Below are 16,528 nucleotides of genomic sequence, written 5' to 3' on the forward strand. Positions count from 1 at the left end.
AAAAGGCTTTCTAGTTATAGCATTCCAGGTATAGTTGATATTTTTGTCAAAGCATAAAGACAGAGTTGATTATAATTTGCTAACAAATAAACCAGAGATCAAATTGCCAACATCCGCTGGATCATGGAAAAAGCAAGAGAGTTCCAGAAAAACATCTATTTCTGCTTTATTTACTATGCCAAAGCCTTTGACTGTGTGGATCACAAGAAACTGTGGAAAATTCTGAAAGAGATGGGAGTACCAGACCACCTGATTTGCCTCTTGAGAAATCTGTATGCAGGTCAGGAAGCAACAGTTAGAACTGGATATAGAACAACAGACTGGTTCCAAATAGGAAAAGGAGTTCGTCAAGGCTGTATATTGTCACCCTGCTTATTTAACTTATATGCAGAGTACATCATGAGAAACGCTGGACTGGAAGAAACATAAGCTGGAATCAAGATTGCCGGGAGTAATATCAATAACCTCAGATATGCAGATGACACCACCCTTATGGCAGAAAGTGAAGAGGAACTCAAAAGCCTCTTGATGAAAGTGAAAGAGGAGAGTGAAAAAGTTGGCTTAAAGCTCAACATTCAGAAAACGAAGATCATGGCATCCGGTCCCACCACTTCATGGGAAATAGATGGGGAAACAGTGGAAACAGTGTCAGACTTTATTTTTCTGGGCTCCAAAATCAGTGCAGATGCTGACTGCAGCCATGAAATTAAAAGACGCTTACTCCTTGGAAGGAAAGTTATGACCAACCTAGATAGCATATTCAAAAGCAGAGACATTAATTTGCCAACAAAGATTCGTCTAGTCAAGGCTATGGTATTTCCTGTGGTCATGTATGGATGTGAGAGTTGGACTGTGAAGAAGGCTGAGTGCCAAAGAATTGGTGCTTTTGAACTGTGGTGTTGGAGAAGACTCTTGAGAGTCCCTTGGACTGCAAGGAGATCCAATCAGTCCATTCTGAAGGAGATCAGCCCTGGGATTTCTTTGAAAGGAATGATGCTAAAGCTGAAGCTCCAGTACTTTGGCCACCTCATGCGAAGACTTGACTCATTGGAAAAGACTGATGCTGGGAGGGATTGGGGGCAGGAGGAGAAGGGGACGACAGAGGATGGGATGGCTGGATGGAATCACTGACTAGATGGACGTGAGTCTCAGTGAACTCTAGGAATTGGTGATGGACAGGGAGGCCTGGCGTGCTGTGATTCATGGGGTCGCAAAGAGTTGGACACGACTGAGAGACTGATCTGATCTGATCTGAAACTCTTTTTAGAGTCCCAGCCTTTACAAAAAATTAAAAAAAAATAACTCTGAAAAAAATTAATTTCTTTTCCTATGTGAAATCCTTGATCAATCTCTGAGATCAAGAAAAACTTCTTAGTGCTGAAGAGATGAATTTGGGCTGACACATGGAATATACAATGGCAAGCAGCCTGAGTGAAAGATAGCCATCTCGGCAAGAGAATTAGGGTGATGCAAGGGAAAGACCAAGGCCTTTAGGGATAGCTTCTTTCTTGGAATAGCTTTCTTTTGTCAAAATTATGCTAATTAAACCATTTGATTTGATTTAAAATGGCCTAATTAACCCTAGCAAACAGGGTTATCCAAAGCAACATGATATTTGAATTAGGTTATCAGTAATAGCAAAGTGTTATCTTTTATGAAAACTTCAAGTTATCAGATTCAAGTTAATATATTATTCTTTTAGACTAAGTACAGATCAAAATATAACCCTGATGAGAGATAATTAGTTTCATATCGCAAATACTTCAGAAGATGTGAAAGTGTCTGTATTTGTACTCTATAAAAAGAAGTCAGTAATTATTGGTGTTTCCAATGCCTATATTAATTGGAATCACACAGTTTAACATAATGTTATTAATTGCTAGATGTTTGATGCAATATTAACAGAATGCAACTTACATCATTGTGCATATTCTGCAGATTAAATTTATGAGGTCATTAGTAGGATGAAGAGTTTAATATGTCATGACTACAGCCCTGGTAGCTCAGACGGTAAAGCGCCTGTCTACAAGGCAGAAGACCCAGGTTCAATCCCTGGGTTGGGAGGATCCCTTGGAGAAGGAAATGGCAATCCACTCCAGTACTATTGCCTGGAAAATCCCATGGACAGAGGAGCCTGGTAGGCTACAGTATATGGGGTCACAAAGAGTCGGACACGACTGAGCGACTTCACGTTCACATTCACAGCCATGGTCAAGATATTAATCATTTAGTGATATTTGATTTATTGGGTTAGTAGAAATGATTCAGTTCAGTTCAGTTTAGTTGCTCAGTTGTGTCCAACTCTTTGCGACTCCATGAACCTCAGCATGCCAGGCCTCCCTGTCCATCACCAACTCCTGGAGTTTACACAAACTCATGTCCATTGAGTCAGTGATGCCATCCAGCCATCTCATCCTCTGTCATCCCCTTCTCCTCCTGCCCCTAATCCCTCCCAGCATCAGAGTCTTTTCCAGTGAGTCAAGTCTTCGTATGAGGTGGCCAAAGTATTGGACTTTCAGCTTCAACATCTGTCCTTCCAATGAACACTCAGGACTGATCTCCTTTAGAATGGACTGGTTGGATCTCCTTGCAGTCCAAGGGACTCTCAAGAGTCTTCTCCAACATCACAGTTCAAAAGCATCAATTCTTCAGCACTCAGCTTTTTTCACAGTCCAACTCTCACATCCATACATGACTTCTGGAAAAACCATAGCCTTGACTAGATGGATCTTTGTTGGCAAAGTAATATGCTTTTGAATATGCTATCTAGGTTGGTCATAACTTTCCTTCCAAGGAGTAAGCATCTTTTAATTACATGGCTGTAGTCATCATCTGCAGTGATTTGGGAGCCCAAGAAAATAAAGTCTGACACTGTTACCCCATCTATTTCCATGAAGTGATGGGACCAGGTGCCATGATCTTCGTTTTCTGAATGTTGAGCTTTAAGCCAACTTTTTCACTCTCCTCTTTCACTTTCATCAAGAGGCTTTTGAGTTCCTCTTCACTTTCTGCCATAAGGGTGGTGTCATCTGCATATCTGAGGTTACTGATATTTCTCCCAGCAATCTTGATTCCAGCTTGTGCTTCTTCCAGCCCAGTGTTTCTCATGATGTATTCTGCATATAAGTTAAATAAGCAGGGTGACAATATACAGCCTTGATGTACTCCTTTTCCTATTTGGAACCAGTCTGTTGTTCCATGTCCAGTTCTAACTGTTGCTTCCTGACCTGCATACAAATTTCTCAAGAGGCAGGTCAGGTGGTCTGGTATTCCCATCTCTTTCAGAATTTTCCACAGTTTCTTGTGATCCACACAGTCAAAGGCTTTGGCATAGTAAATAAAGCAGAAATAGATGTTTTTCTGGAACTCTCTTGCTTTTTCGATGATCCAGTGGATGTTGGCAGTTTGATCTCTGGTTCCTCTGCCTTTTCTAAAACCAGCTTGAACATCAGAAAGTTCACATATTGCTGAAGCCTGGCTTGGAGAATTTTAAGCATTACTTTACTAATGTGTGAGATGAGTGCAATGGTGCGATACTTTGAGCATTTTTTGGCATTGCCTTTCTTTGGGATTGGAATGAAAACTGACCTTTTCCAGTCCTGTGGCCACTGCTGAGTTTTCCAAATTTGCTGGCATATTGAGTGCAGCACTTTCACAGCATTATCTTTCAGGATTTGAAATAGCTCAACTGATATTCCATCACCTCCACTAGCTTTGTTCGTATTGATGCTTTCTAGGGACCACTTGATTTCATATTCTAGCATGTCTGGCTCTAAGTGAGTGATCATACCATCATGATTATCTGGGTCGTTAAGATCTTTTTTGTACAGATCTTCTGTATATTCTTGCCACCTCTTCTTAATAATATCTTCTGCTTCTGTTAGGTCCATACCATTTCTGTTCTTTATCGAGCCCATCTTTGCCTGAAATGTTCTCTTGGTATCTCTAATTTTCTTGAAGAGATCTCTAGTCTTTCCCATTCCATTGTTTTCCTGTATTTCTTTGCATTGATCTCTGAGGAAGGCTTTCTTATCTCTCCTTGCTATTCTTTGGAACTCTGCATTCAGATGCTTACATCTTTCCTTTTCTCCTTTGCTTTTCACTTCTCTTCATTTCACAGCTATTTGTAAGGCCTCCCCAGATAGTCATTTTACTTTTTTGCATTTCATTTTCTTGGGGATGGTCTTGATCCCTGTCTTCTGTACAATGTCACAAACCTCTGTCCATAGTTCATCAGGCACTCTATCAGATCTAGCCCCTTAAATCTATTTCTCACTTCCACTGTATAATCATAAGGGATTTGATTTAGGTCATACCTGAATAGTCTAGTGGTTTTCCCTACTTTAATAGTGCTACTCAAATAACAAACTTTGTAAAAAACATGCTTTCTACTATAATAGCAAATAAAAACAAATTTTCAACGCTGAAAAATCTGTTGTCAGAAAGCAGAAGCATACAAAAATGAATTCCAAACTTCAAAATATATTAAACCTTGGTATAGAGAGAAAGGAGATGAAAATTAAAAAAAAAAAAAAATTAGTCTTGAGGCACAATGGTGGTGGTGGTTTACTCGCTAATTCATGTCCGACCCTTACAACTCCATGCAGCCCACCAGGCTCCTCTGTCCACAGGAATTCCTGGGCAAGAATACTGGAGTGTGTTGCTATTTCTTACTCCAGGGGATATTCCTGACCCCATGGTCAAACCCAGGTCTCCTGCATTGCCAGGGGATTATTTACTGCCTGAGCCACCAGGAAAGCCCTGAGACACAATTTATGATGCTGAAAATAAAATATTTCACTACGTAACCTATATTTTTAAATTTTAAAATTTACAGAATATATAAATTGCAATGTGTGAACAATCTGGTAGGTACTATATTATAAACTTAGAACTCAGATAATATTTAACTGCTTAACAGGCTTTTAGGGCTTCCCTGGTGGCTCAGATGGTAAAGAATCTGCCTGCAATTCAAGAGACCTGTGTTTGATCCCTGAGTCACAAAGATCTCCTGGAGAAAGGAATGGCTACCCATCCCAGTATTCTTGCCTGGAGGTTTCCATGGACAGAGGAGCCTGGCGGGCTACAGTCCATGGAGTCTCAAACAGTCAGACACGACTAAGCAACTAACACTAACAGGATTTTATCAACTGGACATCACCTTAACTAGATGATTGATTTAACAGATGTTAAATGATGGGTTAGGTTGACATCATGTGTTTCTTTAATTCATACGTTAAGAAAGATGTAATATCACTTTGGCTCCTTCTTGCCAAAACAGATAAACCAGATTTTAATCAGAATCAGACAAATCCAAACAGCAAAATAAGTGATCTGGTCTTCAAAAATGTCAATGTCATGAAGGACTTATAAAAAATGTGACTATCTACTAGATGCAAGAGTACTAAAGAAAGCGATAACTAAAGCAGTCTTGATCCTTGGCTGGATCCTGAATTGGAAGCAAAAAGAAATAACTATAAGATACATTACTAGAAGAAACACAAATATTTCAATACAGACTGTAAATTAGATAATAGTTTTGTATCAATTTAAATTTCATGAGTATGAAAATTGTACTATGGTAATTTGGGATAATGGGGGGAGGAGACACACGATAAAGGACTTGATGTGAATTTTCATATCTTAAACTTTTTCTAAATGTCAGAGAAAATATATATACACTTATTAATATATATATAAACATTAGCATATATGTATGTATATACATTATGTGTATATATGTATATGTCTTATGTATATGTATGTCTGCATAAGTATATGTCAAGAGCGAGAGTGGAGGAAGGAAAGATGGAAGGAAGAAAAAAAAGGAAAAAAATGTGACGAATTATTAAGAATTGATGATCTTAGGTGAAAGGTTGTATGTATATTTGTTTTACATATCTTCCAACTTTTTTTTTTTTTTAATTTTAATACATATCTTCCAACTTTAATGTAAATTGAAATTTTTAAAAAATTGAGGGCAAAGAGAATTCTTTTCTGGTTTACCTAATTCATACATTCAACAAGCCTCCGTTAGTTATCAAGTATCATACTTGATCATGAGATCATGAACTGAGCTTCAAGAAGGGGAAGGGAATGGAAAGAGAAGTGTAGCCGTGTAACTGTTAGCCCAGGTTCACATCCTAGGTGAGCACTGACCAACTGAAAAGTTGCTGTCAGTCATTTCATCTTCCTGGCCATCAGATTGCTCATCTGTAACTGGATGGAGTTGGGCCAAGTTAAGTTCAGAAGTCAGATATAATTCAGATTCAATGATTCTCAAAGGCAGACTGACAAGAAAGAGATAATCCTATAAAGCGCATGTAAGTAATCAACAAGCCATGTAAGATACTGGAAAATGCTACAACCCAGGCAAGGGGCAGAACTGTTTGGTGCTTCATCAGCCAGAAAACTGTGACATTTCTGTTCTCCATTATGAGTCCTCAAAGAAAAGCAAACATCAAACTTGGAGCATCACCAACCTCATGACATGATTGCTACTAGCATCTGGTAGAGTACCAGGTGCTGATAGAACTTCTGCAGAGAAACTAACAAGTTATTTAATGAGTGATGTATTCAACCACCCACATTTGGAAAGAGGAATGCATTTTATAGGCTTAGAAAAGCACATCCGTTATACATTTGCACAAACAAAAGATGAATTGCACTACTGTGAAAGGCATTGAGGCTTTTCTAAGATCCATTGTGGGAAAGATGTTTTAACATAGAAAGAATTATGTTCCACAGATTACACATGTAAATCTTTGGCTGAGGACTCAATTGAATAGTATGGTGATTTCTTTGTTATATTCATTTCTTTCTGTTTATCAAATTCACTATTGGGCAACTTGAAAAGACCGGTTGTTTTAAAACATTCTGACATGCTGTAAGTACCATAAGGCAATATGGATATGAGATCTAGAAAAAGGGGAGATGCTAATTTACTTAAGATCATCAAAAAAAAGTAATTCTAATACTGTTCTTTCCAAATGAAGGGAGTCTCAATGCACTTGGTCAAGTCCAACCTTATTTCCTAGGAATCAAGAATCTGCCAGTCTAGTCTTACACTTGATAACGCAGTCTAGTCTGATACTTAATACTATATGTAAAGTGCATACATTATAAATCTTACCCAATATTATATACCCGACACTCTGAATTTGCTCTACTTTTAAGATTTCCAGGACAAATCTTGTTCTTTTCTCTTTAATATTTGTGATTTTGCAGAATGCCCTTATCCTCATCTTCACCTCATGTAAGGGTGCTTATAATTATACTATCTCCATGCAACTTTCCCCTAGGAGGCAGTGTAGTGCAGTATTTAAGAGGATCTTTAAAGTAAGAAAAATCTGAGTATGTGAGCTTTCCAATTGTAAGAGTTTGTTATGTAATTCCACTAGGTTTCAGGTTCTTCATTTTTTAAAAAACTGGCACAGAAGTAGTACTTATGGCAAAAAAGTATTAATATTAAATGAAACAATGGGCAGGCAATATTTAGCAAAAGAAAATTATTTTTCCTTGCTCTTTCTTCACAATTCTTGTCCTACTGCTTTGCGTCCATAATATTTTATTTGCCCTTTTCTGCACTTACCACTTTCTACCTGTCTTCCAATAATCTGTGAAGTCTATCCCCATTATTAGGTTGTAAATTTCTTGAGAACACAAACAGCATGTTTTCCATCTTTGTTTCTCTACAGAGAACAACAGCAACAACAAAAACAGTGGTTTATATGATACAGGTGCTTTAACAAATGTTTGTTTACATGGCTTGAAGTATTGACATTTTAATAGGAACATTTTATTTTCTCTTTTAATATGAATGCTAAATCTACTAAATCTATTATGTTAACATTGAATATTCTGAAGAGAATATTTAAGTTACAGTAAATTGACATAAGAGCAAAGTACGGAAATTATTTAAATGTTTCTATATGTCCTTGATATTGTATGTTTAGTTCACATTACAGCAAATTACAACAACTGGTGATTCTGTGACCCATAATTGGATTCATCTTATGTCTTAAGAGCTATCTTTAAATGTCTTCGCAGACATCCTCCTTTCATCCATTTACCATATATTTTGTCAAAATACAGGGGAAAAAAGTGCCTATTGGGAAAGGCCAGCCAGCCCATCATTTGCAGATTCCTCTGATTCATCTTTAAGAGAGTCTGATCAGCTGGATTGATTTTACGTAGCTCCTGAGTAGTCTGCGTCATGAAAATAAAACTCCAATGTTTCCGAACTGACTCAGTTGAAAATGTCAATCAAAAGAAGCCCACACAAAGTTAGAGGTCAAGCTTAGTCATCAAAAGATGTTTGCTCAGAAAAGATAGAATTGAAATTTGTTTTCCAGCATGATCACTACTAGATATTGCAGTTTTCAGAACTGGAAAACTTTAGGATAATTAATATGTTAAACTGCTTTGGGGGAGGCAATAAAATTTTGTGAAATACACAATCCAGATCCATTGCATATTTTCAGTCATGAAATATCTCCCTTTCTTGCTATGGACTTTTTATAATCAGCCAGGATGAGCTACTCACTTTATTTTCCCTAAACACATCATTCTTTTTCTACCCCTCTACTTTGTTCAAGCTGAATATCCTCATATAATTACTTTCTTAATTCCAGGCTCTTCTCATCTATATCTGAAAAATGGTACAGATAAATCTACTTCCAGGGCAGAAATAGAGATGCAGACATAAATATGGGACATGTGGACACAGGGTGAGAAGAGGAGGGTGGGACAAATTGGGAGAATAGCATTAAAACATATATACACTATCTTGTGTGAAATATACAGCTAGTGGGAACCAGCTGTCAGCACAGGGAGCTCAGCTTGGTGCTCAACGATGACCTAGGTGGGTGGGATGGGAGGTGGAGTGGAATGGAGGTCCAAGAGGAAGATATATATATAGATAGATAGATTTACACATAGCTGGTTCACTTTGTTATATGGCAGACACTAACATAACATTGTAAAGCAATTATATTTCAATAAAAATCATTGAAAAAAATTTTAAAAATACCTAGCCGTGGTGGCAATGGCACCCCACTCACTAACATAACATTGTAAAGCAATTATATTTCAGTAAAAATCATTGAAAAATTTTTTTAAAATACCTAGCTGTGAAGGCAATGGCACCCACTCCAGTACTCTTGCCTGGAGAATCCCATGGATGGAAAAGTCTGGTGGGCTGCAGTCCATGGGATCACTCAGAGTCAGACACGACTGAGCGACTTCACTTTCACGCACTGGAGAAGGAAATGGCAACCCACTCCAGTGTTCTTGCCTGGAGAATCCCAGGGATGGGGGAGCCTGGTGGGCTGCCGTCTATGGGGTTGCACAGAGTTGGGCAAGACTGAAGTGACTTAGAAGCAGCAGCAGCAGCTGTGGCTCAAGTGGTCCATCATTATCCCCAGGTTCTATACCACTTCTCTCTACATTTTGTGCTTCATAAATTATTCAGTATTAATATTTACTTGTTCATATAAATATGTTCTGTTTCTGTTGTAAGTGTATATTTCAATCAGTAATGTCTTTTCTTCACAGCCCCTAGCTGATGACTATGAACAGGCTCAGTGAGAAATATATTTCTAGTTCAAGTATGTAAAGAGAGGAGAGAGGACAGAGTGGGTCACTCTGGGGCCCTCTGTGGATCCTGCTCTAACTTAGACTAGAATTACAGATATATACAAGAGTCTTCGGAGAAGGCAATGGCACCCCACTCCAGTACTCTTGCCTGGAAAATCCCATGGACAGAGGAGCCTGGTAGGCTGCAGTCCATGGGGTCGCTAGGAGTTGGACACAACTGAGCGACTTCACTTTCACTTTTCAGTTTCATGCATTGGAGAAGGAAATGGCAACCCACTCCAGTGTTCTTGCCTGGACAATCCCAGGGACAGGGGAGCCTGGTGGGCTGCCGTCTATGGGGTCGCACAGAGTCGGACACGACTGAAGTGACTTAGCAGCAGCAGCAGCACAATAGTTTTATAGAAAAAGAGCTGTATTGAAAAGCTGAACATGCATTTGTTGAGTTTACCTTCTGGGCATGCTTCTGATGATGACTTTTCTGTTTCTTGTGATGACAAGGCACAATATAAATATCATCAAAGACATGACATCATAGTTTTATGTGGACAGACATAAAGAATAACTGCATTTACAAAACAGGAGAAATAAATCTGACACCAAAGAATAACATTTTATGGTGAACAGTTTCTGCACTTATTGGATGAAGCTTCCTAAAAGTTTGAAAATTTTTCAACAAAAATAATTTTTTGGTCATGGTTAAATATATAACAATCTGACTAAAAGAGAAACACATCCAAAGTTCTTTTGTATAAAGTTTGATTCTTCCTAGTAATTTATAAATTATATCTTTTGAATTTGCTAGAATTCTGTTTAGTTGTCACATTTATATAATAAATTTTCTAAAAGTGAAAGATATATTTTAAAAGTCTCCTGGAAAAATCCCTAAGAAAGAAGATACAAAACCCTTCAGTATCTTGCATTATAATTTCCTTTTTTTATAATTAATTACAAAGTATACATTTTGTAACATTTTGTAACTAGGACTCATTTTTCAAATGAATGAGGCCAATGGATACAACCATAAAATGTATTTATTTTACTTGAATTTAATATATTTGTTATATTTATTTATTTTAATCTTTTATCTTAATGCCAGGATAAAAGCTATCAATAGCAGGCAAATACTTGAGAGAATTATACTTCTGAAAGAAAAGAACTGTACTGGGTGAATTCACATTTGGAAAAATTTTCTCCTGTGGAGAGCCCACTGCCCATGTAGTGTAATTTGGCTAACCCAGAAAGAGAGCCATGCTTGGCTGGCTCAAGCTGTCCGAGAATGGATTTTAGAGCTTCCAGTAAAAACCAGAAATAGAGGTAGAATATTCAAAATAGGAAAGAGCCACAGAAGAGAAGACTTTGACATCTGCATCTTAACTTCCACGAAAGCCTTGGCTGAACTGTGTGTTTGTGGGGATAAAGGGAACTTCAGGGAACCCAGTAAAAGCAATATTCTGTAATAACCTAAATGAGAAAATAATTTGAAAAATAATAGATACATGTATAACAAAATCACTTTGCTATACAGCTGAAACTAACATATTATTGATCAACTATACTCCAAAATAAAATAAAAATTTTAAAGAAAGGCTGAAAAGGTATATTAAAGACTGGAGTATGAGGTTGAGCCCTGCATTGTTAGAGGACCTTGATAAATAACTGTGACTTTCTATTTAGGTCCCATAATGATTACACTGTTAGAATAAAACATGTCAGGATTAAGGGAGTCATCTGAAAACTAAGAAAAAAACAAAGATCTATCCTCCATGAGTTCAAGGTAATCTTTTTACTAGAAAAAAAATCAACACTCTTTATAAGATGATAATAAAATACAAATTCTGTAAAATTAATCATTCAGTTTAACAACTGTACAAAAATAATTTGATGATTATAAAGAAGGAAAGTATAAATTTACGAGTATCAAGATATTCAAAGAAGATATGTAGATGGCCAATAGGCACACAAAAAGATTAGCTCAGCATTGCTAATCATCAGGGAAATGCAAATCAGAGGACTTTTATGCTGGTGGCTGCACTGTTAAAAGTCACTCCTGAGAACTGACAGGACTCTGGGGATTGGTCACATACTTTGCTGGAATATACAATATTAAGGTATCTCCCTTCTCCCACATGAAATCTTCAGTAAATTGTACAGTTTAGAATTGATAGTACAAGACTAGATTCTTAGAGCAACTTGAAAGGTGCTGACTTCTGATGCAGGTGGCTTTAGCACCAACACAGAAATAGCATACACAGATGCAACAGTTGTCGCTGCATTATAGCAATATATATATATATATATATATATAAATATAACATATATCAGATTATTGCATATATGGGTCCCAGAAGGAGAAGCTTGAGGCTCAGACGGTAAATAGTCCGCCTGCAATGCAGAAGATCTGGGTTTGATCCCTGGGTTGGGAAGATCCCCTGGAGAAGGGAATGGCTACCCACCGCAGTATTCTTGCCTGGAGAATCCCCATGGGCAGAGGTGCCTGGTGGGTTACATGAGCAACTAAACATACACAGCACAGAAGGAGAAGAGAGAGAAAGGACCCAAGAAAATATTTGAATAGATAATAGCTGAAAACTGCCTTCACATGGAAAAGGAGATAGTCAAACCAGTTTAGGAAGTGTAGAGAATCCCAGGCAGGGTAAACACAAGGAGGAATACACAGTAATAGCTGCCCCGAGACACAGAAACATAGCACTGAGACACACAGTAATCAAACCGACAAAAATCAGAGGCAGAGATAAAATATTCAAAGCAACTAGGGAAAAACAACAAATAACATAGAAGGAAACTCCCATAAGATTATCAGTTGATTACTCAACAAAAATTCTACCAGCCAGAAGGGAATGGCACAATATATTTATTTATTATTCTTTTTTATTGTTGTTGTTTATTTTTTTCCTTTTTTAAATGTATTTATTTTAATTGGAGGCTAATTACTTTACAATATTATATTGGTTTTGCCATACATCAACATGAATCTGCCACGGGTGTACACGTGCTCTCCATCCTGAACGCCCCTCCCACCTCCCTCCCCATACCATCCCTCTGGGTCATCCCAGTGCACCAACCCCAAGCTTCCTGTAACCTGCATTTAATCTGGACTGGCAATTCATTTCTTATATGATATTATACCTGTTTCAATGCCATTCTCCCAAATCAACCCCGCCTCTCCCTCTCCCACATAGTCCAAAAGACTGTTCTATACATCTGTGTCTCTTTTGCTGTCTCGCGTACAGGGTTATCATTACCATCTTTCTAAATTCCATATATATGCGTTAGTATACTGTATTGGTGTTTTTCTTTCTGGCTTACTTCACTCTGTATAATAGGCTCCAGTTTCATCCACCTCATTAGAACTGATTCAAATGTATTCTTTTTAATGGCTGAGTAATACTCCATTGTGTATATGTACCACAGCTTTCTTATCCATTCATCTGCTGATGGACATCTAGGTTGCTTCCATGTCCTGGCTATTATAAACACTGCTGCGATGAACATTCTGGTACATGTGTCTCTTTCAATTCTGGTTTCCTCGGTGTGTATGCCCAGCAGTGGGATTGCTGGGTCATAAGGCAGTTCTATTTCCAGTTTTTTAAGGAATCTCCACACTGTTCTCCATAGTGGCTGTACTAGTTTGCATTCCCAACAGTGTAAGAGGGTTCCCTTTTCCCCACAGCCTATCCAGCATTTATTGCTTGTAGACTTTTGGATCGCAGCCATTCTGACTGGTGTGAAGTGGACATTTCTCCAAAGAAGACATACAGATGGCTAACAAACACATGAAAAGATGCTCAACATCACTCATTATCAGGGAACGGCACAATATATTTAAAGTGATGGAAGAAACAACAATCAAGAATCCTCTATCCAGCAAGACTCTTGTTCAGATTTGACTGAGAAATCAAAAGCTTTAAAGACAAGCAAAAGGCAGGAAACACAAGAGAAGGAAAAGACTTAGAAAAAACAAACTCAAAACACTAAAGAAAATAGTAATAGAATCATACATATTGACAATTACCTTGAATGTAAATGGATTAAATGCACCATCCAAATGACATAAACCAACTGGCTGGATGAAACATGTGAATATGTGTGCTTCCACTTACCACATCACTCTACTTAACCTCCCAAACTGTATGTAACTATTTTATATTAGGTTAATCATGTTGCCATTATGACTTGCAACTGTAATTGTCTTTTATTTTTTTTATCTGGCTATTGTTTATAAAAACTGATAAACATCTTTTACCATTGTGATTATGTAACTATTTTTTAATATAAATTTATTTATTTTAACTGGAGGCTAATTACTTTACAATATTGTATTGGTTTTGCCATACATCAACATGAATCCGCCACGGGTGTACACATGCTCCCCATCCTGAACCCCACTTCCACCTCCCTCCTCCCCGTACCATCCCTCTGGGTCATCCCAGTGCACCAGCCCCAAGCATCCAGTATCATGCATCGAACCTGGACTGGTGATTCATTTCATATATGATGTTATACATGTTTCAATGCCATTCTCCCAAATCATCCCACCCTCTCCCTCTCCCACAGAGTCCAAAAGACTGTTCTATACATCTGTGTCTCTTTTGCTGTCTCGCATACAGGGTTATCATTACCATCTTTCTAAATTCCATATATATGCGTTAGTATACTGTATTCATTGAGTCATGATTGGTGAACAGAAAATAGAATTCTCTATGACTAAAGTTGCAGTTTAATAGAAAACATTTAATAATTTTTAAAATCCAGATGCACATTAGAATTACCTTGGAGTTTTTTAAAAAATACAAATGCCTAGGAATTGTTTTTTTCTCCAAAACTCCAGATGTGATTCTAATAAGCAGCCATGTTTAAAAACAACTGGACTATACGATGATCTTTTACTTTTATCTAGTTTGTTTCACTTATTCTATTTTGTAGTCAATGCTCCCATTTCAATTCATCTTTTCCAATTTCTCCATTTTTTTCTGTTGTTCTGATTTCAAAAAACTTTTATGCTATTGTTCATTATTTGTTTTCATGTCTTATTCAAGATTCCACATTGTATAATGTAGCATTGCACAGCTTCAGCTGCAGGCAACAAATTTTGATACGTTCTCTTTTCATTTTTATTCTGTTACAAATATTCTCTATTTTTCCTTGTTATGGCTTCTTAGATACAGCCATCATCTAGAAGTGGATATTTAGTTTCCAGAAACACAAGGTTTGCAAAGTATCTCCAAAATTAATTTCTCATTTTGATATTAATTTCTCATGTAAATGCTTTCTTCTCTGCAATCACCCTCTGTGTTTTTTCAGTCTTTTAACTTTATTGAGGCTTTCAATGGCTAAGTCAAAGATCTCTTTTGGTAAATGTCACATTGCACTTGAAAATATCTGGGTTACCTTCAAATATCTTTTGATATTGATTTCTAAAACAATTTCACAGTGATAAGAGAACAGACTATGATTTCAATATATTTAGACCATGAAATTTTTGCACCTTGTTTTATGTTCCTGAATATGCTGCAGTGTCTCCTGGTTTAAAGTCTACAGGAACTTGAATAGAATTTATATCCTGCTCTTGTGTGAAATTGTATAAATCTTAATTATGTTGAATTGGTTCATAGTGCCTTTCAGGTCTACTAACATCTTTCTACTTTTCTGTCTATTAATTCTACTAATTTTTGAGAGTTTGTTATTGAAACTCCAACTAAAAATCTTAATTTATCTACTTAGAAAGATAGTTGCAATTTACAGGGAAACTATATGCAACCTTGTTCTGTATTTTCTAAGTCTCTTGTAAATGTGTTATCATGCTTTTATAATTTAAAAAATGTAATAAGAAAGAAAAAATGAAAAAATTATGAATACTAAAAAATATCCTCTATGTCTTTCCATATGGCTGCAAAGTGCAACACTTCATCCTTTTTATGACTAAGTAGTACTCCATCAAGTGTGTGTATGTGTGTGATACATATATGTGTGTGTGTGTGTGTGTGTGTGTGTGTGTGTGTGTATACATGTGTACATATATATATATAACATCTTCTTAAGCCAATTGTCTATTGAAGGACATTTGGGTTGTTTCCATGCCTTGGCTATTGTAAGCAATGCTACTATGGTATTGGGGTACATGCATCTTTTGGAATTAAAGTTTTTGTTTTTTTCTGGATATATACTCTAGATTCCTGGATTATATGGTAGCTTCATTTTTCATTTTTTAAGGAATACCCATACTGCTTTCCATAGAGGCTGCACCAATTTGCATTCGCACCAGCAGTGCAGGAGGGTTTCCTTTTCTCCATACCCTCTCTAGCATTCATCATTTGTAGTCTTTTTGACTATAGCCATTCTGACTGGGTGAAGTTATACCTCACTGTCATCGCATTTCTCTAATAATTAGCAATGCTAAGCATCTTTTCGTGTGCCTGTGGTCAGTTATGTGTCTTTTTTGGAAAAATATCTGTTTAGTTCTGCTCAGTTTGTTTGTGTTGTTTGGATTTTTGGTATTGAGTTGTATGAAAGTGTGAAAAGTGTTAGTCGCTCACTCATAGCCAACTCTTTGTGATCCCATGGACTCTAGCCCACCAAGTTCCTCTGTCCATGGAATTCTCCAGGCAAGAATACTGGAGTGGATTGCCATTTCCTTCTCCATGGGATCTTCTCAACCCAAGGATCAAACCCAGGTCTCCTGCATTGCAGGCAGAGACACTTAACCATTTGAACCACCAGATAATCCCTGGTGAGCTATATGAACTGCTTGTGTATTTTGGATAATATACCTTGTTGATTGCATGTTTGAAAATATTTTCTCCCATTTTGTAGTTGTTTCTTCATTTTGTTGATGGTTTCCTATGCTGCACAAAACTTAGTTTAAGTTTTATTAGATCCCACTTGTTTATTTTTGCTTTTATTTCTTTTGCCT

Source organism: Bos taurus, chromosome 9 (genome assembly GCF_002263795.3).
Source record: "Bos taurus isolate L1 Dominette 01449 registration number 42190680 breed Hereford chromosome 9, ARS-UCD2.0, whole genome shotgun sequence".
NCBI classification, from domain to species: domain Eukaryota; kingdom Metazoa; phylum Chordata; class Mammalia; order Artiodactyla; family Bovidae; genus Bos; species Bos taurus.